Raw genomic sequence first — 23,882 nt, forward strand, 5'->3', positions numbered from 1 at the left:
CACTAGCTCCTGTGCCCCGTCCCAGTCTGTCCACCCCACTAGCTCTTCTGAACCCTAGTCTGTGATGCCTGTGTTGTCCATCCCATCTCCCATGCCTCCTCACCTGGCCCCATGGGTAGGGTGCTATGAGGAAGGTATAATTGCAGCACCTACCAGGCAGACTGTATTATTCTGTAGGGAAAAATTCTGCAGGGACATGAATTCTGCACATGCACAGTGGTGCAAAATTCCCCGGGGAGTAACATTTAGTCTTGAGAAAAGAAAGGACTGAGGGATGACCTGATTATAGTACTCAAATATGTTAAGGGCTGTTATAAAGATGACATTGATCAATTCATCTGCAGCAAGGGAGATCTAGGTTAGATATTAGGAAAAAACTTTCTAACTTTAAGGACAGTTAAGTTCTGGAATCCCCATCACTGGAGGTTCTTAAGAACTGCTTAGACAAACACTTATCAGAGATCATCACAGGGGGCTGGACTTGATGACTTCTCAAGTTTCCTTCAAGCCCTTCATTTCTATGATTCTATTATTACTGTAACAGAAAAAAAACATGTTCCTCTTGTACAATTTATATTGTGTAATTTATGCAACTATATTCCCCCAATTTAATATTCCCTGTTTGCATGGGCTTTCATACAATAATAAATGCAAGTGTAAAATGACAGGGAAGTCGGGAGCATTTTACAGCACTTGAGAGTTTGGGGGGCACAAAAGAGGTGTTTGTTTTTAAATTAAGGTGACTAGATTTCAAATTGATAGTGTCCCACGAAGTAAGGTCTGAAATTTGCTGGATGTGTTAAACTTAAAGCTGGCTTTTGAAGCATGTTGACTTCCAAATGAATGGAAAGCTTTTAAACTAAAAAAAAGTTATACAAAAAATATTATATTACCAAACAGCAGATATCTGGCTCTTAACCAGAGACTAACTGTTTCTCCAGAGAAAAAAAATAGTAAGAATCCACAATCATGGCAGGATGGTCAGTCTATTTCTCTGATTAATGATGACTGTAAATCTAATCTGAAAGCACTGTGCTATTTGCTCTGGAAAAGATTTTAAAATACTAAACACTACAGATCAAATTCTTTTTAAAAAGTTGTTGTAATTTAGTTTATTGGGTTCAGAAGTTCCTCTGTGTAAACAGCAACCTCTCCACAAATGAAACATTTGATTTAATTCCATAGGTTTGCTTTCTTTATGTCCTTAAATGCCTCTGCGTAAGTATTTGAAAGTAGGACTAGGAACATCTGAAAAGGTTACCCACCATCAATATTCACTCCCTAGGAGAAAGCAATAGCAAGTCCTAATTACTTTGAAAAACAAAGCTGCTGTATCAGCTAATGAACTTACATTGTACTCTTACAGCCAAGTAAGCTTGAGTTCTGCATGACAGAACATTACGTTCACTGCTCAAAAAAAAAAAAAAAAAATGCTAAACTGATTTGTTGCTATAACAGAACTGCTTCAGTTTGACATAAATTAAAATAGTAAGTTTTCTGAAACACCTTATGTAGATGCCAATAATCTAATACAGTAACTTAGTATACGTATATTACTTGAACTAGGTGGGGCAAGATAATATCAGTTACAGTTGAAAATATTTGCTTTATTTTATTTTTCTGATAAATTCCAATTTGCTTTAAATAGTGCACTGAAAGACTGTATTTCAGCTGAAAAAGTATTCAGATTGTAAACAAAGTGTATTTTCACACATCCCTTTCACTATATCCTTCATTTGACCCAAGCTCTTCAGCACTATAGAAGGTACTTTTATGCAGATTATTTAGCCGTAAAGTAAAAAAAAAAAAAAAAAAAAAAAAATTAATCTATTGTATAGTTGAAGATGGTGAAAGCAAAAATGCACTGATTCACATATTATGCTGGCCTCAGACTGAACCACAACAACTGTTAATATGGATTAACTAATCTGCATTAAACTGTGTGGATGCTTTCATTCAGAATTAAAGTTGCCTTAACTGGATGTAATGTAATTCACTTTGGAAGCAATTTACACAAAACCAAATTAAGGTGGCCCTAATTCTCACTGAATGTACTCCTAACAGGGGTTTAATGCAGACTAGTTAATCCATGTTAACAGTTAATTCATGTTAATTTTCCTGAGTGTCTCTGGGAAGAAAAGCCCTTAGAAGTGGATGATTTTGGAATTTTATTTTTATTCTATAGCCAGTCAACACTGTAGCTAGATCTATTGGTGTTGTTCTAGATTGCTGTCCATATATAAATAAATCAGTTATTTGCTTGTAACCAAAGTTCTTCCAGAGGAACTTCTGCACATTCATACACTTGGGATGTGCTGACAGTGAAGCTTGGCCAAGAAGAACCTTCTAGCAGCAGTGTCTGTTAGAGCTCTCTTGTGTGCCCTGCCTCTCTCCACCTGTTTGGAGGGTGGGGCTATGGTGCACCAACCACCTCCTCAGGTTTAAAGTTGTAATTATGACTCAAAGGAAGAGGGGAAGGTGGCTGAGGAAAGTGAAGATAGATTTTTCTCTCTGGTTACAAGGGAGTATCCTGCATTTCCTTGAGTGGCCCCTGTATGTGCTCAGGCTATGTTTACACTACAAAGTTATGTCAACACAAATTATGTCAGCATAAAGCCAGTGCAGTTAGTGCAATCGCTTGTGTTTATGCATACTTGGCTCCTTGTGTCAGTGATGCATGTATTCACCAGGAGTGCTTGTATCAATGCAAAGTGTGGTACACTACAGGTAGTTATCCCATTGTGCAACTCGCCACCATCCAGCGCACTGTCTTTTGGGAAGTTTTGGCAATGCATGATGGGCCTGAAATAAGTCATAGGGGTGGCTAGGAGCATGGGGTCAGCTTCCCAGTTTTCAACTGCCTCCATCCATAATGCCATGTCTAGCCAATAATTTTTGCACCTTCTTTCAAATTACCGCAAACCCACGCAGCCCTCCTTGCTGTCTACCATCTCTGAAAGAAGCATGGAGCTTGCATAACTCTTCACTATTTGTTATGAGCACTGAAAATAAAAGGACACATGATCCCACAATATCTGCAGAGCCAAAAAAAGAACCAAATCAGTGGTGAACATGATGATTTATTGGAGAACAAATTACTGTGGGACATAGCAAAAACCAATTGCAGAATGTTGGTGGTGTTCATGAGGTGCTGCTTCTGGGCCCTGAGTGGTGAGATTGCATCCTGATGCATGCTTTGGATAACTACCTATGCCTGCAGAACTTTCACATGTGGAAGGCCATATTCCTGGATCTGCGCACCAAGCTTGCCCCATCCCTGGCATGGGGGGATACCAAAATGAGAGCTGCACTGACAGGGGATTTTCAGAAACCTGCAAGCAGGGACCTTCTTTCCTATCCAACAGATTACCATTGGGAATATTGAAATGCCAATACTGAGCATGGGCAACCCAACCTAGCCCATACTCTCTTGGCTCATGAAACCAAACACTGGCCATTTTGACAGCAATGAGGAATGACTCAACTACCAACTCAGCAGGTGCAGAAGGGCTGTTGAATGTGCTTTTGGTCAACTGAAGGGATAATGGTATTGTTTACTCACACAATGAGATATTTTTCTCATTGGAGGTCCAAATGGTTAGAACTGCTTGCTGTGTTCGACATAATATATGTGAAGCAAAGGCAGGACGGCAGAGTTGGAGTGTCTATATGCTGAATTTGAACAGCCAGACACTAGAGCTCAACGTGGAACTATATGACTTGGAGGCTATGAAAGAGCACTTTAACAGTGAGCCACTGTAATGTGTTTTGTTATAGTGTACTCTACTCTTTTGTAGCATGTTAGGAATTGTGTGGTAATTACTGTACATTTAAGAATCCACCACTGTAAATATATCTATTAATTTTGTTTGTGGCTTATCCCATGACTTTTTTCCTGGGCTGTCAAGTGATTAAAAAATAATTTGATTAATCACACAATTAAAAACATCAATCATGATTAATGGCACTGTTAACAGAATATCATTTATTTAAATATTTTTGGATGTTTTCTACATTTTCAAATATACTGATTTCAATTACAACATGGTGCTCATTTTATATTTATGATTACAAATATTTTCACTTAAAAAATAAATAGTATTTTCCAATTCACTTAAAACAATGTAGTACAAACTCTATCATGAAAGTTGAATTTACAAATGTAGAATTATGTACAAAAATCCTGCATTCGAAAATAAAACAATGTAAAACTTTAGAGCCTACAAGTCCATTCAGTCCTACTTCTTGTTCAGCCAATAGCACAGAAAAACAAGTTTGTTTACATTTGCAGGAGATAATGGTGCCCACTGCTTCTTTACAGTGTCACCTGAAAGTGAGAACAAGCATTTGCATGGCACTATCATAGCCGGTGTCGCAAGATATTTATGTGACAAAGATTCATATCTCCATTCATGCTTCAACCGCCATTCCAGAGGACATGCTGATGATGGGTTCTGCTCGATAACAATTCAAAACAGTGCAGTCCAATGCATATTCATTTTCATCATCCGAGTCAGATGCCACCAGCAGAAGGTTGATTTTCTTTTTTGGTGCTTTGGGTTCTGTAGTTTCCGGATCAGTGTGTTGCTCTTTTAAAAAACTGAAAGTATACGCCACACCTTGTCCCTCTCAGCTTTTGGAAGGCACTTCAGATTCTTAAACCTTGGGTTGAATGCTGTAGCTATCCTTAGAAATCTCACATTGGTACCTTGTTTGCGTTTTGTCAAATCTGCAGTGAAAGTGTTCTTAAAATGAACCACATGTGCTGGGTCATCATCCAAGACTGTTATAACATGAAATATATGGCAGAATGTGGGTAAAATACAGAACAGGAGACACACAATTCTCCTCCAAGGAGTTCAGTCACAAATGTAATTAATGCAATATTTTTTTAATGAGTGTCATCAGCATGGAAGCATGTCCTCTGGAATGGTGGCCAAAGCATGAAGGGGCATATGAATGTTTAGCGTATCTAGCACATAAATACCTTGCAATGCCAGCAACAAAAGTGCTATGTGAACGCCTGTTCTCACTTTCTGGTGTCACTGTAAATAAGAAGCAGGCAGCATAATCTCCCGTAAATGTAAACCAACTTGGTGGTGCTGCTGGGTGCCAGAGGGGTGGGGCCATGCCGCCCACCTTCTTGGAGCTGGGGCGGTTGTGGTGGCATCACACGCTTTCCCTCAGGGTAGCCTCCCCCAGCCAGTGGTTCACGCGCCATCCATGTGGTGCCAGCCCGTGGGGCCCCACAAAGCGCAGGGCCCAGAGACATTGCCCCAATTTGCTGTCCCTTACGGACAGCTCTGGGAACAATAGAGTATTTTATATTTTTTAATACAAAGCCTAACTCATTTAGGGATGGATTGGGATGTGATTGCCCAAGCTTTGCTTTTTTCTCTCCATAAGAAAAAACAAACAAACAAACAAAAAAATCAGTCTAGGTGAATCCAATCTTCCTTAGGCCTGGTCTGCACTGGGGGGAGGGGGGGGGAGAAAAGAGAAATCGCCCTAAGATACGCAACTTTAGCTACAAGAATAGTGTAGCTGAAGTCCATGTATCTTAGGTCGACTTACCTCACATCGCGGGGTCAACTGCCGTCGACTCCGCTTCTGTCTCACCACGGTGGAGTACAGGAGTCGACGGCAGAGAGATCAGGGATCGATTTATTGTGTCTACACTAGACATGATAAATTGATCCCTGATAGATTGATCGCTACCCGCCAATCCGGCGGGTAATGTAGATGTACCATTAGACCTATTCAAATAGGTCTAATGCATTTTTAGCATCCAGATTTGTAGCTTAGATTCCCTTTAGTGTGAATGAAGCCTAGGGAAAAAAATACAGGCAAATTTATGGCTTAGTTGAGATGAAATTCTCTTACCACTTTGGGAAGAAGTTTTAGGTGAAGATGAAGGGCCACTTTCTTAAAAAAACAAACAAAAAAAATTCTCAGAGAGGATCAGCCAGAAGAGCCTGAAGCTCCCTCACTCTTTTTATGGCAGAAAAAGTTGCCAATTGAGATGACTCAGGGATCATTCTCCCATTGGTTCAAAAGGGATGTTTTATGAATTATTAGGTTGTGGTCCTATCAGGATGTGTGTTCTGTATTTAGCGCATTGATGGATTTGGCAGAATTCTTTTTTTAATATATAAAATTGTAACACATAATATTGATGTTTAAAACTAAAAAACCCCACCCACTTTAAAATATCAATTTCAATTCACAGTTGTGGGACGCTAGGAGTTCAGAAAACTGGGGGGTGTCAGGTAATGTAATGACAGTAGATGCTGAGATTCAACATCATTTCAAAATATAAAGAGCCTTAAAAAAAAAAAATCAAGAATTTCTTAGTTTATCTTTCTGTAGATTTTTAATATCACTGATGAAAGTATCTTTGCCATCACTTTGTGTATGTACAGTGAAATCAATGTTTATGACATTTATGAATAAAAATCTAATCCTCCTAAGCCTAAGTATAGGTGAACACCAACCACTTGAAAAATCTTGGTGTGGAAAATAAGGGAGATATTGATTATATATGTACCTCAGTTTACATGCTTGATAATATTCTAACTACATGGAGTTAGGGTGACCAGACAGCAACTGTGAAAAAATGGGACAGTAATAGGCTCCTATATAAGAAAAAGTCCCAAAAAACAGGACTGTCCCTTTAAAAACAGGACTTCTTGTCACCGTAACTCAAAAGAAGATATTAGGGAGATCAAAACAGGAAATGCAACAATGACAGAGATATACCTCCAAAGAGAGAACCCAGGATCCCGAAAACACCTGTCAGGTTAAACATTTTGTTTTCTCAAAGCAAGAGCTTAGATCAAAGCAACACTGAATTGTTGAAATCCCATGCCTAGAGAAGAAAGAGGGTGAGAGGAAGAGGAAGCATCTGTGAGCAGTGAAATTGAGACAAAACAAAAACAGACTGTGCTATTGCATTCTCTCCAAGCCCACAAGTAGTGAGTCTGGAGTGAATGGAACGTAGCAAAAACTTGCCAAAAGCAGCTAAGGTTTTTGTTGTTTCATTTCTTTTCTCAGTTTGTGTGTACCTTTGAGTCAACAATCAATAGGTTTGTTACAATAAAACATTTAAGTCAATTCAATCAGCTGTTGGTCACAGGCTCCAGGAAAGAGCCAATGATATTTGGCACCTTCATGATTACCTGGAAGACAGGGGAGCTGCAACCCAGAGATCCAATCCTAGAGTGGTTCCACCCTTGAGAGAGGTGAAAAAAGGAAGACTTCTTAGGAATCTAAAATAGAGCATACCCTGTAATAGCAGTCTTATGCTCAACTAATCTGTTGAGCCAAGATGGCCGATAGATCAGGGGTTCTCAAACTGGGGGTCGTGACCCCTCAGGGAGTTGTGAGGTTATTACCTGGGTGGTTGCGAGCTGTCAGTCTCCACCCCAAACCCTGCTTCACCACCAGCATTTATAATAGTTAAATATATTTTAAAAAAGTGTTTTTAATTTATAAGAAGGTGTCGCACTCAGAGAGCTTGCTGTGTGAAAGGGGACACCACTACAAAAATTTAAGAACCACTGCAATAGATGCCCTTTTACTGACTATAATATGAAGAGTTCCAAGGATTTCACATGAAGTACTCCAATATGGATTGAACAGAAGCTGACGCTGTGTCCAGGTATTGCTAGTTGCCCACAGAGAGAAAAACTTTTCCCATTTGTGATCTTAGAGTAGGTTAGTTTATTGCTTCCAAGCAATCCTGACCAGGACAGTTCAAGGTCTATCAAAATACTATGGCCCATCCTGTCAAATGGAGAGAGTTTAGGTCCAGAGAGCAAATCTGACTTCCCTGCTGAGTATGTCAGTTCAGAATTGCAGGGAGACAAACAAACCTATGGCAATAGTAGATCTGACTGCCAATCTTGTCTCACCCAGACTGGGGTACCCAGACTGGGGTAACTGGATGATACTTAGATTTTTCTTGTTTGATTTTCTTGAGAAATCCCTGTATTAGAGGAACTAGATGGAATGCATAGAAGAGATTTACATCCCAAACTAGAACATATATCAGAGATAGATTGGCTGTCTTCTACTCCGGAGCAAAACCTGAGATCTATTTGCAGCAAGACAACTCCAACTATCTCCAGATATCTACAGAGGGCGAGGATATTTGCTGCAGAGTTCTTGCTACAAATCTTGTCTCAGATGGTCATCCAGTATTGTTCTTGCCACAAAGGTGGAGAATTACAGGATAAATGTGTTGTACTATGCATCATTCCCACGAAGACACAATCACTTTGTACAGCTGGCTGTAATGCGTTCTCTTGCTTGTTCATGTGAAATATCATGGCCATATTGTCAGTAAACTACTTTAACCATTCTGTCTTGTAGATGGGAGAGAAAGGACTTGAGAGTATCACTCTGAACCCTGAGAAGTCTATATGGAGTTCTTTTAGACAATCCAGTGACCATGAATTGTCAAATTCTTGCAATGAGCTTAAGGGTTTAATACAACTCCTTTGGTGATTTCATAAACATGCTGTCTATATTTGTTATACAGCATATTGGTATCCAGTGTTACAGAAGTCCCAAATTTAGTTATGCATACAAGAATACTGATTGGTTGTCAAAGCCTTAAGGACCATCAGTTTGAGAAAGACCATTACTGTTTAACACTTGTTTTCTTGTAGTACTTCTATTATTAAGAATTTTGAAATACCCATTTCTGGAATCCAGAACTGCTCCAATAAAACAGGTATTAACTTGGATGAAGCTGTGATTTCTTCCAGTTTATCCTGAACTTCAATGTTTGGAACAGCATACATGTTTGTGACATAGCTTTTGCTAAGCCTTACTGTGAGGACACACTGCAAAAAAGACAAATTTCATTCCGGCATGTATTAATACAAATTAAGGCCCGGCTTGACAAAGCCCTGACTGAGATGATTTAGTTGGGTTTGGTCCTGCTCTGAGCAGAGAGTTGGACTAGATGACCTCCTGAGGTCTCTTCCAACCCTAATCTTTTATGATTCTAACAGGAATGTCATATGTAAGACATGGGGATAATTGTTCCTCTCTACTTGGCACTGGTGAGGCCTTAACTGGAGTACTGTGTCCAGTTTTGGGCACCATGCTTTAAGAAAGGTGTGAACAAATTAGAGGGAGTCCCAGAAGAAAGCAACAAAAATTATAAAAGCTTTAGAAAACCCAACCTATGAGAGCATGAAAGAACAGACTGTGTTTAATCTTGAGAAAAGATGAGGGGGGTGGAGGAGGAGGCTTGGAGGGACTCACAACTGTCTTCATTTTATGAGGACTTAATACAAGACCATGATCAATTGTTCTCTTCATCCACCAAGGACAGAACAAGAAGTGAATCAGCTTAGTTTGCAGCATTGGAGATTTAGGTTAAAAATTAGGAAAAGCTTTCTAAGTATAAAAGGGTAGTTAAGTTCTCATATAGGCTTCCAAGGGAGGTTGTCTAACCTGTTCTTAGAAACCTCCAATGGCGGAGATTCCACAAACACCTGTCAGGGATGGCCTCAGAGCATGGGGTTGGACAAGATCACCTTTTGAAGTTGCTTCATTTCTGTGAATGGTCCAAATAAGGGTAGTCATGGATATTCTAACATCTCAATGTGCTGTTTGAACTAGATTCACCAAGGTACTGAGGTGCCTCTGACATCCCCAAAGCCACAGCTCAGCTGCACATAACTGGTGGCAAAGTTTCCACCAATAGGCTTGTGCAAAGCTGCCTAAGATCTTAGGCTGACCCACAACTAATGAGCTGCTCAGAGCCCTTGTGCAAACTAAAGCCCCAGCTGCTTTTTCAAACTAGGCATTCTTCTACCTTCTCCCCTGCAGGGCTCTGACCATGCTTGTAGGATCAGACCTCTCACAAAAGACAGCATGTGTGCAAACATCACTCAGCTTTACAACACTTAAGTACTTTTATATGTCCTTGAGATGCCACAGACAGTCCAAATGGAAAGACCAGCTATTATTTCCTCCCACAATAAGCCACAGTTATTTTCAATGTGAAGATCTCACTGAGATGTGAAAATACACATTCTGGAAGTTGAACCAAACCAGTCTTAGGTGGATGAGGATATGGTTGAGACTACAGTAAGCATATGGAATTTGAACTTTCTGATTAAACTGATGAACTGCTGAAGGCCTGGAATGGTTCACAGGCCAATCTCTCTCTCTCTTTCTCTGGGATCAGAAAGTAAATACAATGAAATAAAATCCCTTCCCTCAAAACTGTTCAGGAATTCCACTATGGCACCCAACTAATAGTGAACTAACTTAGAATTCTATCAAGTTCTTGTGAAAAGGATCCCCTAATGAGGGTTGGGAAAGGTTACAATGCAAGACGGAAGATTGTTTGACGGATAAACTACTACCAATGGAAATATTTAGAGAGGTGTCCTCTGCTCAAGAGATAAAGAAAGAGAAGGAACAGAAACAATGAATATGGACACATATTGGATGGAGTTATACATATATCTCAATATCATACCATCTAGGTACATCTGATAAAGATACCACTTACAGACATGAAAGTGATCTCAAAGTTAAGCCACATCACTCTTAGCATTGATGTCTGGAGTACTCCATTTTCTTTCCAGTGCATCCTAAGTAAGCAAAGTTATTCGATGAACTTTTAGTAGAATTCTGAAAAGCCTTTAAGTGAATTAGAAGCACAAGCTTCATTAATGTTCAATAGTATTTATGCTCCTAAATCACTTAGATGCTTCTGAAAATCCCACCCTCAGAATGTAATTGTTTTTCCTCCTAAATCTTCAGATTTAAATTTAGTAGAAAAATAGTGCAAGATCATTTTACAATGTTTCTGAAAGAAAAGGTTACTACTGTATAGTTTTCAAAATTATATCCCTTAAAAAAAATCATTTTCTAATTCTATATGGAATGCCTTGATCTAGCACAAATATTTTGAAGTTGGTAATGCTACTAAATGAGTCAATATTTAATACAATTAGAGTCATGCAATATAAAAACATTTTAAAGCTATTAATTTCCTGTTATATTGGTTTTGCCTTTTTTTTAATCTGTGCTTTGCTAATCTACCTGCACAATCAAGGTCACAATCAACCCACTGCAAAACACCTTTCATCTCTGCCCCCAAACTCAAATCAGCACCTTGCAGAAAGGTCAGGAGTCCTTTGTGGATCTTCATCGGGCCAGATTCTACAACTTTTACTCCAAAATGGACTTCAGTGGAACTACTCATGGAACAAGCTACTATTCAGCACGAGGGTAGCAAAATCTGGTCCCTAATGAGTATGGAAGAGGGGAGGTGCAATAGAAAGTTGTTTATTAATGGAGGTTATACATGTTTATATGGCACTAACAGAAGTTCTGTTTAAGACACATGGTTATTCACAGATAAGAAGCTATCTTATCAACATTAGTCATCCATCACCAGGAAAATCAATCTGCTTTGCACTGATTTTTTTGCAATGCTCTACTACTAGATCCATAGATAGCAAGAAAGCTCTCCGAAGGTTCAATGACAGTATAAATAGCGGCTGAAAATCTTTTTAGCATCTTTTGGAAATAAAAGTCAGAAAGGTACAACAGATCTACCTAAAGTTCTAACTATTGTGACAAATGTGAAAAAGTAAAACATTGCAGTTAATGTCATATTAGCCAACTAATGCTTTCCCCAAATTCTACTGAAATCTGATTGCTGGCAGTACAAAGAAAACAATTTGATAGATAGCTATCTAATCTATGTGTGAGATTCTGGGGTGCAGTTTGCAAGGGAATACCCTAATTTTGCCTAACCAATGAAAGCTAGTCTAAACAAAGGTCCCTGAAAAATCCTTGTCTTAATCCCCAAAGTCTTTTTTAAAACTAGTTTTCTGTTCATATATCCCCCCTTTACTTATTTCACCTCTCAGCAACAAATTGCTTCTTCAAAGTAGTCACCAGTGCCATTCCATGTTCATAGGTGTAGTTTGACTTCTATATTTTGGGGGGGAAAGAGGTGGGGTGGTGAGATGAAGTGAAGCAGGGATCCATGTGTTGGAGGATGGGGCTCTGGATGCAGGGGATGAGGTTCAGCAGTGTAGGGATTCAAGTCCAGGGGTGGGGGCTTGACTAGGGCAGTCTGAATGCAGAGGGCTCAGTGGAGGCGGTTCTGGGTGTGGAATGGGCTCCAAATGCACGGAGGTGGGTGGATGGGGTGCGGGGGCAGTTCCCATACAGTGACCCTCCCATCTGCGGCAGAGGAGTGATGGGGGCAGGAAGTGGGGAAGGGGTACAGCGCTTCCTGCAGCCAGGGAGTAGTCCCACTAGTAAGTTGTAAAGGTTGGAGAACAGCCTCACTGAGAATGATGGAAACCTCATTACTTCAGCAACCATAAAACAGACTACACAAGACACTAGAGAAAATAGTGTTCCAAACATGTCTGCATTGGGAGGGAAGTTAGACTCCATCTCTACTTTATAGGATTCCTTAATGTGACCAAAGTAGAGTCACTTAGTATTCTAGCTCTTCCATACAATAAGTAACTAATTCAGCATGATGGAAGTACTAATGTGTTAATGTATTTGTTTGGGTATAGCAGACTTGGTATATGGTGGTAATAGCATGCAAAAATATGACTTCATCCACTTCAAATCCTGCTTTGAGGACCACTGTACACAGAGTAAGTCCAAATGTAATTTAATACTTAACTTCATCATGGCACCGCATCGTTGTAAAATTTCAGCATGAAAAAAACGAAGATTAAATTCACTAGATGTTACAGAAGGCAGAAAACCAATGAACTGTACATAAAGATAAAAGTCTAATCTCCTCATGCCTACCTAAATTATCTTAGATCTCAGTAAAGTGGTCAAAGCATACAGTTAACATTTTATTTTGGTAACTAGTTTATTTTACCCAATGAAATGCAACCTTCATACAAATAAATAGTTCTGTTCAAATGATATTATTCAGTCTGAAGCCTCTAAGCAATAAGTCATCCAACAACATACACTTTTTCCCTATGGCTATGCAGTCTAATCCATCTAAATAAGATTTATCCATAGCATTTACTGAAGCAGATACAATCCGTATTTTTCATGCACACACATAGGAAAAGCTGCATAAATGGTTGCAGAACAGAGTGGTAAGAAAGATCAATTAAGTTGCTGATCCGTCTATGGCATGAGGCTGCCAAATGGAGCCATCTGGGACAGAAACAAAGTTTCAGCAATCTAATTACAAGAGTGCTATCAGGCTGCTCTAAGCATTCTTTTCTTCATATCCCATACTCAACAAATAAGACTACTTTACATTTTTCTGTAATGATTTATTTAGACACGAACTGCCCAATTATATATGCCACACTTTTACAACATCTCCATTAGAGGGGTTTAAATGGGGTTGTGCTGCACCCATGAATAAAGGGGAAAAGGAATTAGTCCAGCAAGCATGTTTATTTGTTTTTCTCCTTTGTTTTGATGGGCTAGAGAGCAACATTTAGAATTACATTCAAATAATTTTACTGTGCATTTTCAGACATAGCTTATTTTGGTTAATTCCCCCAAAATTTCAAGACAGCAAACTTCAAGCTTTGAGTCGATTCAAAAACAGTGTCTTCCTTCCAATGTAAAATAAAATAAAAGCCAAGTTACACAAATTAATATATTTCTCCACTTTGCAGTCAAGACCCTGAGCATCTTTTCACAAAGGTTCAAGATTTCCCACATCTTAGTTTGTAAAAAACTGTTTCCTACCTTTTTGTAACTGTTGTTCTTCAAGAGGTGTTGCTCATGTCCATTCCATTTTAGGTGTGTGTGCACCCATGTGCACAGTTGTTGGAGATTTCTGCCTTCACTCTATCTGTAGGGCCAGCTGTGGCACCATCTGGAATGCCCCTTTCATGTGACGGTATAGCAGGCCCCACTGGCCCTGTGCCCTCTCAGTTCCTTCTTGCCAGCAACTCCGAGAGGGGTAGAATGGCGGGAAATGGAATGTCTGACAGGTTGGGTCACAGAAACCCCCTTGGGACTGCCACCTGATGTGCTGAGACTACCTCTGAGCCAGTTTTCCCTGCCAGCTTGGGACTTCAGTACACTCTCTTGTTGAGCCAGACACGCTAGCCTGCTGCAAACACAGACCCAGGTCTGAACCATGTTCCCCAAAAGCTGCAGACTTAACTGAAAACAGCTTAAGAAGTGCTCCTGTCTCCAGCACCCAGATACTCAGCTCCCAGTGGCCCCCTTTTGCCTTCAGAACTAGCAGGAGTAGAATCCTCTTCTTTCCATGTTCCGAGGAACCTTGTCCACTGCCCCCCAGGCACAGGAGGTTTTTGAATTCCTGAACGAGGAGTTGCTCATGAGAAGGATTCCTGAAGAGGGACAGTCTGCTATAAATTGCAGGGTGTAGCCTGAAGAAACTGTATCAAGCACCCAGTGGTCTGAGGTGATACGAGACCAGGCCAACCGGAAAGGCCAGAGGCAGTTGAGGAAGGAGGTTTGTGGATCCAGTACGTTGGCTGGGGCATTGTCCTCGAGCGCACCCTCAAAATGACTGCTTCTGGCCTCCTTGCCTTCTGGGAGGGTCAGGTTGGGCAGCCGAGCAGAAGGGGATGGAGGAGTGTCAGATCTCCAAGAGCAAATGGAATTCATCCCAGCTGTTTAAAGAATTAAACTAAAAACGGTTCAGCCACTATCTTTTTTTTTTTTTGTTAATAAAAAAAAAAGCTTATGAAAGATAGGAAGGGTTCCAAAAGTTTTGAAGGCCAATGAAGTACCCATATCTATCAATGCAGGGAGATTCTGGGAAAGGGCAGCTGTAAAGCTGTTTGATTGTCTTGTGTGCAGTTAGCTTCAATACCAGAGAAAAATTAGATTTCTTCATGAAGGGTGAAATTTGCTAGCAACTTAGTTCCGGATGTTTTTATGTAATTACTAAGATGGCTTAATGAAAAACAGCCTTTAACACGCAAAGCCAAGGTTTTGTCAGAGGACAGGTTTTCCCTGGGAAGGATAGAGGGAAGCAATGGCTGTGATTCCTATTTTTCCCAACTCATAATTTAATCACAAGTTTGACCATATTTGTTGTTTTTTTTTAAAGCCCCAGCTCCTGGATTTCTGCAATTAGAGAATCTTAGCTTCCATTTATTTTTTTAAAAAAAGTCTAGCTCTCAAGAGAAAAATCTGGAGAAAAGCAAGAAAACAACTCAAGTGTACTCTAAAGGCTCAAAGGCAAATAAAAGCCAAATCAAGCAATCAGTAAATAGAATCTCATGATTTAACCCAATCTTTTGATTTTTTAGGGACCCAACTCAAGATATTTGAGCATCTGGAACCGGTAGAACTGGATCCCCGCCCCCCACCTGCTGGGTTAACAAAGCCATATGAAATCAAAAAGTTTCATAGATGTTAAAGCTAGATTCAAATACTGGACAGAAAGCTGGGTGGAAGGGACTATAACACACTGAAAAGAGCCGTTCCCCATCACATTTCCAACAGCAATTTATATCCTGTACTTAAATGGCAACTCTTTCCATAAAAATATGTAAACAGCTCTCCATATCCATCCCACCCCTCCTTCCTATCTCACTTCTTTTCCATCTTATCCACAGCTTTAGCCCTCCACTGTTGGTAGTCTGTTTCCACAGATGGTTGCTAGCAGAAGAGAAGGGACATACACTGAAATTACCACACTTGTATGAAGCATACGAGGGTATACACCATTTTCAGGCTACTTCTTGTTCTTTTTACCTCCTAGTACTTACCTTAATTTTTCATATAAGCCTATAGAGTGTTCTACTGAAAAGCTTGACAAACACAAGCAAAGTCCATTAATTCACACCATATACTCCACAAAGCACTCAATTTATCTCTACAGTTGTAAAGAAAACACAATATCCAATGCCATAGCTTCCAATATTGTATAGCTACAGGAATCCAACACTGCAACTAATGACACTGTAAACACCACTCATAGAACAAGAACGCAATACTTGATGACCCAAAGTTTTATAGAAAAGTCTTCTATTTCCAAGCTTGCAGTTACACTGATGTAGAGGAAAGAAAGCTTTAGACCTTTCAAGATCAGCAATGCCCAACAGCAACAGAAAAGTGGCAGGAACATTATGTTGAAAAAGGAAGAGCGCCACAAGCTTTTTTGAAGACAAAGCAATAACAATCTGAGCAATGACTGAATCTAAGCTGGTTCCCAGCTCGAGCAGGCATACTCAAGCTAGCACGCTAAAAATATTAGTGAAGCCTCAGTAGCACAGACAGCAGCATGCAGCAGCCCTGAATATGTATCTGTGAGGTCCCGGAAGTGCTTAATTTGTGCCAGTGCTGAGCCCCAGAACCTCTATGCTTGGCAGTTAATAGCCCCGGCACCTTTGGGCTTGCTGCATCAGTTATGAAAGTAAAAAAAATTGCTTGAGCCTCAGCACCTCTTTCATTACAAATTAAGCACTAGGTCTGGAGGAGTCTGTACTCAGGGCAGCGAGCCTGTGCCACTGCTCACGCTACTGCGGATACACGACTATATTTAGTGCACTAACAAGTATTTCTACTCGAGCTGGGAATCACATTCCTAGCTCCATGTGAGGATGTAGCCTTACTAATTGATGCAAAAAGAAAAGATTGCATGATGGTATTCTATAGTTAAGCAGTGATTCTTACATGAAAAGTGAAGTGTCTTTATTAGGATATTGCTTTTCAAATGGAGGTTCTGAATTTGATCATCATTAATACTACTACTAAGCGTGAAGTAGTAGTATTACAGTACCGCTGAGAGCCCTTAGTATACATTATGGCCTTATTGTGGTGGGCACTATATGACCACATTAAGAGACAATCCCAGCCCTGAAAAGTCTATACTCTAAACAGACAAGATAGGGTCTACAAAAGGGACACAAAATGAAACTAGATGACTAGGAACAGGACTGGAGGCACAAAGATTGACTGACTTGTCACCCAGGAAACAATGGATGATATGAAAACAAAAACTGAACTCTTGAGTACCAGTCCAGTGCTTTAACCACAAGATCATTTTTGGTGCCAGTTGGAAAATGCCAATTCATCAAAGGCTAAATCAGTGGTTCTCAAACTTTTGTACTGGTGAGCCCTTTCAAATAGAAAGCTTCTGAATGTGACCCCTCCTTATAAATTAAAAACACTTTTTATATATTAACACCATTATAAATGCTGGAGGCAAAGTGGGGTTTGCGGTAGAGGCTGAGAGTTCATGATCCCCAAGTTAAGAACCTTGTGACCCCCAGTTTGAGAACCCCTGGGCTAAATGTTTGCTTGAAATGGACAAAGTTAGACAAAGATTTTTGAAAGAAAAATTGAAAAAAAAATTAAAAAAAAAAAAAAAAAAAAAAAAAGCATTTTGATAAGCTTAAAATGGAATGTCGACTTTGGAAACATAACATTTCAATTATCTCTATCAAATGTTAGTAAATATTTTAAATATCCAATATAAAATAAAATCAGATTAAAACATTTAGATTGATCAGAAGTGACTCAAAAAAAAAAAATCTCATTTCAGTTCTTGATTTCATTCCATTTCAGAACTGAAGGAAAAATCAGATTCACAACATTCCCCTTGAAATGAAAAATTCAGTTTCCACCCAGCTCTATTATATCTATTTTCATTAAAGTACATGACAACAGCAAAAGTAGTGTATAGTAAGCAATTCTCAACTATAATAAAAGTTATGGTAATGGGAACACTAATGCTAACCAATCTAGTTCACTGTGTCTAGTAGCAAGAACAGTTGCACAGCAGTGACAAAACCCAGAGATTCTGTCATGAGGTGTATAATAGCACTCTATAGCTGCAAAGAGGAGTAGGCTCCAAATATGAACATCCAGTCCTGAAGTAACAATATAAACAACCAAAGATAAACATACAGTTAGAGAACGCAGCTCACATACCACTTTTAATCAGACATTTCTTGTCTGCAACAGAGAGGTGTTGAAGTAAATTACTGCATTCCCATAGCAGTTCTGCAAATAACTCCAGTATTAGATTTAAATGCAATAAGGACCAATCCCCCTACTTCTAGCATAAGAGAATATGTACTGAATAGAAAAGCATGTTCCCCAACAGAATACTGAAGTCATAGCCTCCCTATTTTTTGGGCCCCACACTACAAGAAGGATGTGGAAAAATTGGAAAGAGTCCAGCGGAGGGCAACAAAAATGATTAGGGGTCTGGAGCACATGACTTATGAGGAGAGGCTGAGGGAACTGGAATTGTTTAGTCTCCAGAAGAGAAGAATGAGGGGGAATTTGATAGCAGCCTTCAACTACCTGAAGGGGGGTTCCAAAGAGGATGGAGCTCGGCTGTTCTCAGTGGTGGCAGATGACAGAACAAGGAGCAATGGGGGAGGTCCAGGTTGGATATTAGGAAACACTATTTCACTAGGAGGGTGGTGAAGCACTGGAATGCGTTACCTAGGGAGGTGGTGGAGTCTCCTTCCTTGGAGGTTTTTAAGGCCCGGCTTGACAAAGCCCTGGCTTGGATGATTTAGTTGGGAATTGGTCCTGCTTTGAGCAGGGGGTTGGACTAGATGACCTCTTGAGGTTCCTTCCAACCCTGATATTCTATGAGTTACTACCCCTTAGGCAGGCATAGCGTGCATGAAGCACAATATGGCTCTCAAAAACTAAACGTATGCTTACTGAGTAATGGTGACTGAAGAAAAGGACAACATGGTCAAAAAGCAAGATTTTTTGTCCCTCAAGATTTAGCAATTTATAACAAATAGTATAAAGTCTTTAGACTAATAAATGTTAAGAGACTATATGCATAGAGATTGATGTATCTCACATTTTAGACTGTTGTCTTGCATTAAAATTTTTCAGCAACTCTTAAATTAGCATGTTATTACTACCATTTAGCCAACATCTGTTCATATGTAAAGTGACAACCATGAGAAAGTATCTTTGAGTTTTCATTCAGTATAAAAAAAAATCCAGTTAATACATTTAAAATGAATGTGAGTGAAATCCTGAGCCCAATGAAGTCAATGGCAAAATTCCCATTGACTTCAAAAGAGCAGGTTTTCCACCTTGTATAATTTATTACAGATACATAGAAAAATGTATCTAGGCATAACAACCAAAAATAAGTGTACAATACCAATACCATGTGAGTCACATTATCTATGTTTACTATACAAGTTCCTTCACAAAGAATAGGCAAAAGTAAATTGTACCTGAAATAAAATTGTATTGTATCAACTTCCATTGCTTCCTGAACTATGAGTCTGTATAGAATTTCTCACTGGAAAACTATTATGAACCAACCCAAGTTAAAATATACATCAAGTGTTAAAACACTTAGTTTGTGGAGACTAAGATTTGCTTGCTAGGATGAAGTATTTTATCACTGACCAAGTTACAGATTGTAGGAATAGTGACTTTAAAAAAAATCATTTTATTTATGGGCCTTATTTTCCACAGCATTGCATCTTGTGCAGTCATTTGCTCATGTGCAAAGTGAAAGGAAAGTATATCAAAAATACCTGCCATTCGGATTTAATATTATTTACACCCACTTTACTCTCACTTTTCACAGAGCAGACAACTGCACATAGTGGAAGGTGGTAGGGAATGAGACATTCATCTTTAATCTTAAGTGATAGGGAAGATTGTTAGCTGTTTCAGAGATTTTTCCCTCCCAAATATAGCCTTCTTCCCACCATAACTGTCTATTTTCCATGCATATCAGCTAATGAATCTCAAGACAAATAGGAATCATTAACAGAAAATACTTAGGATGATGTCAAATTCGACAAGCTTACAGGCCATCACATAGAATTCAAATGCATTTTACTCAAAGTTCAGGTCATTACAGACTAGACAAACTAGTCTATTGCTAGTTTACAATAAATAATGATCTGAAAAACTATCAAAGTGCAGGAAATATGAGCAGTGAATACAATCATAAACGCTTTTCTAGAGATGCCACACATTTTTTAAACCAGCATCACTATTTAAAATAGCTGTCTTGAAAACCAAATCATGTTAATGACTAGAGCAAAGCAAAGCAAACCAAATATACCGTAAATATAATTACTGCCATTGAGATGATTCTTTAATCCAAGACCAGCAAATCAGGCTAATAATTTACATTTGGAGGAAGTGCAGTTTGAGGTAAAGGCACTGTATAACATGTGGGAATCAAGCCCAAAAAGAAGTTTCTCCCAACTAAATTAATTCTCATATGTGAGCCAGCAGAGGAAGTTTCTATCTTGTTCTCCACTCTAGTCACTTTCCAAGAAGTTCTCTCTTTATCCCTTATTACTTATTGGATTTTGTGCATGTGTATAGAGGAGGGCCTGTACCTTTCTATTTGTCTCCTCAGTTACAGATAGTCATGATGTACGTAATACAGAACAGCACAAAGATTATTAGTAACGAGCTCAATGCAGCAAAGGAATAAGAATGTACTTATAGAAATATGCAACCACTGCAAAAACATACTATTTATTAAGCTCAGCAATATGGGTTATATTGGCTGGCAAGTTATCAGTTAACACAAATTCCTTCCTCCATTGTTAGAATTTAAGAACTCACATATTCAACTTTAAAACATTTGCATGCCAGTTTAAAAACTGTATATAATTTCTGCAGGAAAAGATCAAATTGCTGGATTCTGATGTACTAAAATAGCAACATTATTTTATAATTGCTTTCATAATAACTTTAGGCAATGATTCTTTGCTAATAAGCTATTAGACCATCAGCATCTTAGTCTTCTCTATTTTCCTCCACTCGCTCTTTCCCTCAATAGCTGCCCTCTCTTCAGTAGATCATATGATTCACACATATAACTCTACCTTCCTCTTCCTACCATCCTGCAATCATGACTGATGCTTTGCATCCACTTCCTGTGTGAACTCTAACCCCCTATGAAATCTATGTTCATACTCTTCATGTAAATTGTCTTCCCTGCCAATACTTCTAATTCTTCTACTTCATGGAGCCCTTTTCCCTAACATCCCACAAGCCCCACTCCAACCAAGGTTTTACTGATTTTGCAAGTTAAAAACAAGTAACACTACCTAGAGTAAATTGCTTCCTTTTACTCCTCCACCCTCTCTCCCTTCAGCCGAGGACCCGTGAAGTGCCTAAAGCAGTCTCATGTTCTCTTCCACTAGTCCTTAACCACTCAGCCTGACCTTCCTCATGTTTATCCCACCTCTCCCCCCAAAATCAAAAAATTTCTTCTGATCCCATTTCTTTCCTTCTGTGCTTTCAACCTCCTTGAGTACACATTTTATTGTTATTACTTCAATTTCCTCTCTACCAGTAGCTACCGTGGTGCATTCTAACATTTCTTCTACCCTTTTAATCCCACTGAAATGGCTCTCAATCACCAACAACTTTTTCCTGACCAAATCACGACGTTTCTTTTCTCCATTATTCTCCTCCTTGATCACTCTATCCTCATGGAGACACAGTCCTCTTCATATATTTCCCCTCAAGAACACTCCTTCAGCATATCATCTGTTAGCTCCTGTGAAGGTTCCTTCCCCCTCTGAACTTTAGGGTACAGATGTGGGGGACCTGCATGAGAAGCTCTAAGCTCAATTAACAGCTTAGATCTGGTCTGGCTGCCACCACTCCCAAGTACTATTTCCCTTCCCTGGGTAGCCTTGAGAGACTCTTCACCAATTCCCTGGTGAACACAGATCCAACCCCTTGGATCTTAAAACAAGGAGAAATCAATCAGGTATTAAGAAAAAAGCCTTTTAATTAAAGAAAAGAAAGGTAAAAGAAAACCCTCTAGGAGAGATTAGCACACCAGCTACTCTCACAGACAACAGATTCCAAACACAGAGGATGCTCCCCTGGGTAAACCCTTAGTCTCACACACACCCCCCCCAAATTTGACTATTCCTCTAAATGGAGAAGACAGGTTACAAAGAAATAAACCTATTTATTTCCTTCACTAATACTCACTACTTAATAAGAGGCTGAATTCTGGAGCTTTTCCCTCCAGTCAAAAGTCAAACTCAACAAAGGGAACTTCCCTCCTTCCCTTTGAAGCATCTTGTCCTCCCATTGGTTCCTCTGGTCAGGTGTCAGCTAGGCTAGGTGAACTTCTTAACCCTTTACAGGTAAAAGAGGCATTAACCCTTAACTATCTGTTTATGACAGCTCCTTCCTTTACAGGCTCCATTTTTAGCACATACAAGCTCTAATCGCACTGTATCTGGACGAATAACTGCATGGTTTCAATTCATGAGATTTGGTGCTGGATGAGGGGTGTTAAACTCTCAGTATATGTTTACAGTAAATGCAGAACACAAAGTTAACACACAATTAGCAAAATTATGTCTTATAAATGTATATTAAAAATAAAAACATTGTATATGGTTTGTTAGATTCTGAAAGCATGTACATTGTTGGGACAAATTCAACTCCAGTATAGGAGAAATTTGGAGGAAGAAGGAAGAGGTAGCAATTACAACAGTAGACGGATCTTATAAAGAGGGAGAGAACCATTTGCTAGAAGCAAGAAGGCTGAGTAGAAGCTTTTGAGAGGAAAAGAGCAATAGCAACTTGTACTGTAATAAAAAAAATAGCTAAACAAGAAAGACTATCCATTTGGATCCTGTTACTTGCCATCTCTGTGGTAAAATGAGGATGCACACATACGTTACCAAAAGTGTTTCTCAAAGGCCACTTCGCTTTGAGTTACCATTATTTTCTTATGAGGAAAAGAACCCATTTAACCCATTTTAAAAAAAAAATATGTTTTCATCCATCTTGCATGTGGTGTGGCAGCTGCGCTACAAGTGTCAAAGCATTAGTTGCAATGTTAGTATTTTACCAAGACACAGACACAAACAAGTCCTAAAAACATATTTACTGTTTGAAAAAGACAAGCAAGTATTTAAATCCAGAAAACATGGTTAATTGTAGCATCAGAAAGTTGAACCTACTCTATGTTATTTGTTTCCTTTTCTTATGCTGGAAAGTCCAAAAAGAGTTAAGCAGCTAAATCACTATTTAGATGTCTAAGTATTTTTCAGATTTCAGTGACTTCCAAGGGACTGTTGGGTGCTCAGCACTTTGGAAATCATTAAACTGATTTTGGTTTTAGTATTTTGTTTTTTAATCTCCTACTTCCCCCCCTCCCAGTCTTGTATAGGTTTACAAGTATTTCTTTGATCTTTAGAACTGAGATTCAATGTACACACAAGCACACTGTGATTATTTCTCTGTTGGCATTACTTTCAGTTGAACAACAAACATATACCATTCAATTTCATTATTCATACAACTAGGTCTAGTCAATTTCACATTAAGGTCTCCTGCAATAGCCCAAACACACAGTGTAAAGCTAGCCCTCTTCCCCTGTTTTTAAAAGTGTTTTAATTGGGAAAAAGGCATATAGAACCACGCCCATTGACTTTATATTCTTTATTTAAAAACTACATTTAGGGCCAAATTCAAAAGGACAGGACTTCTTTTGAGGCAAACACAGGGTGAAACGGTGTAACAAGATAAAACTTCAACATTGTGAATGTAAAGTAAAATCAAAATTATCCAACATTCTGTTGTAATTAGTCCGGAGATGTGTCAGTTATCAATTTGCACATAATTAAGTCTTTTTAGAGAGGCCTGTTTTGCAGTGTATTAACAGGCAAGTTTAAGGGGTATTGACATAACTAGAACGAGTGCTGTGGATCAGCAATTTACATGTTCCTACAGAGTGGGGTGAGGAAGCCATCCAGGCGATGGATAGCGGGCTGGGGAGCAATCCACGCCAGGGTGTCAGCGCCTCGAGCAAGATGGAAAAGGGGGGGGGGGATCACCCACGGGCTGCGGACCCAGGCGGCGATGGGGCACGAATGACAGCGTGCAGAGACCCCGGCGTTGTGGGGCACAGG

At 39.3% G+C, this 23,882-nt stretch overlaps 1 protein-coding gene across 2 annotated transcripts in view; it reads right to left on the bottom strand.

Moving 5' to 3' along the window:
• TUSC3 (tumor suppressor candidate 3) overlaps positions 1-23,882 on the bottom strand; it is a 285,711-nt gene that overhangs the window by 261,449 nt on the left and 380 nt on the right. The gene's annotated exons all lie outside the window — the stretch shown is intronic.

Source organism: Trachemys scripta, chromosome 5 (assembly GCF_013100865.1).
Source record: "Trachemys scripta elegans isolate TJP31775 chromosome 5, CAS_Tse_1.0, whole genome shotgun sequence".
Lineage (NCBI taxonomy): Eukaryota > Metazoa > Chordata > Testudines > Emydidae > Trachemys > Trachemys scripta.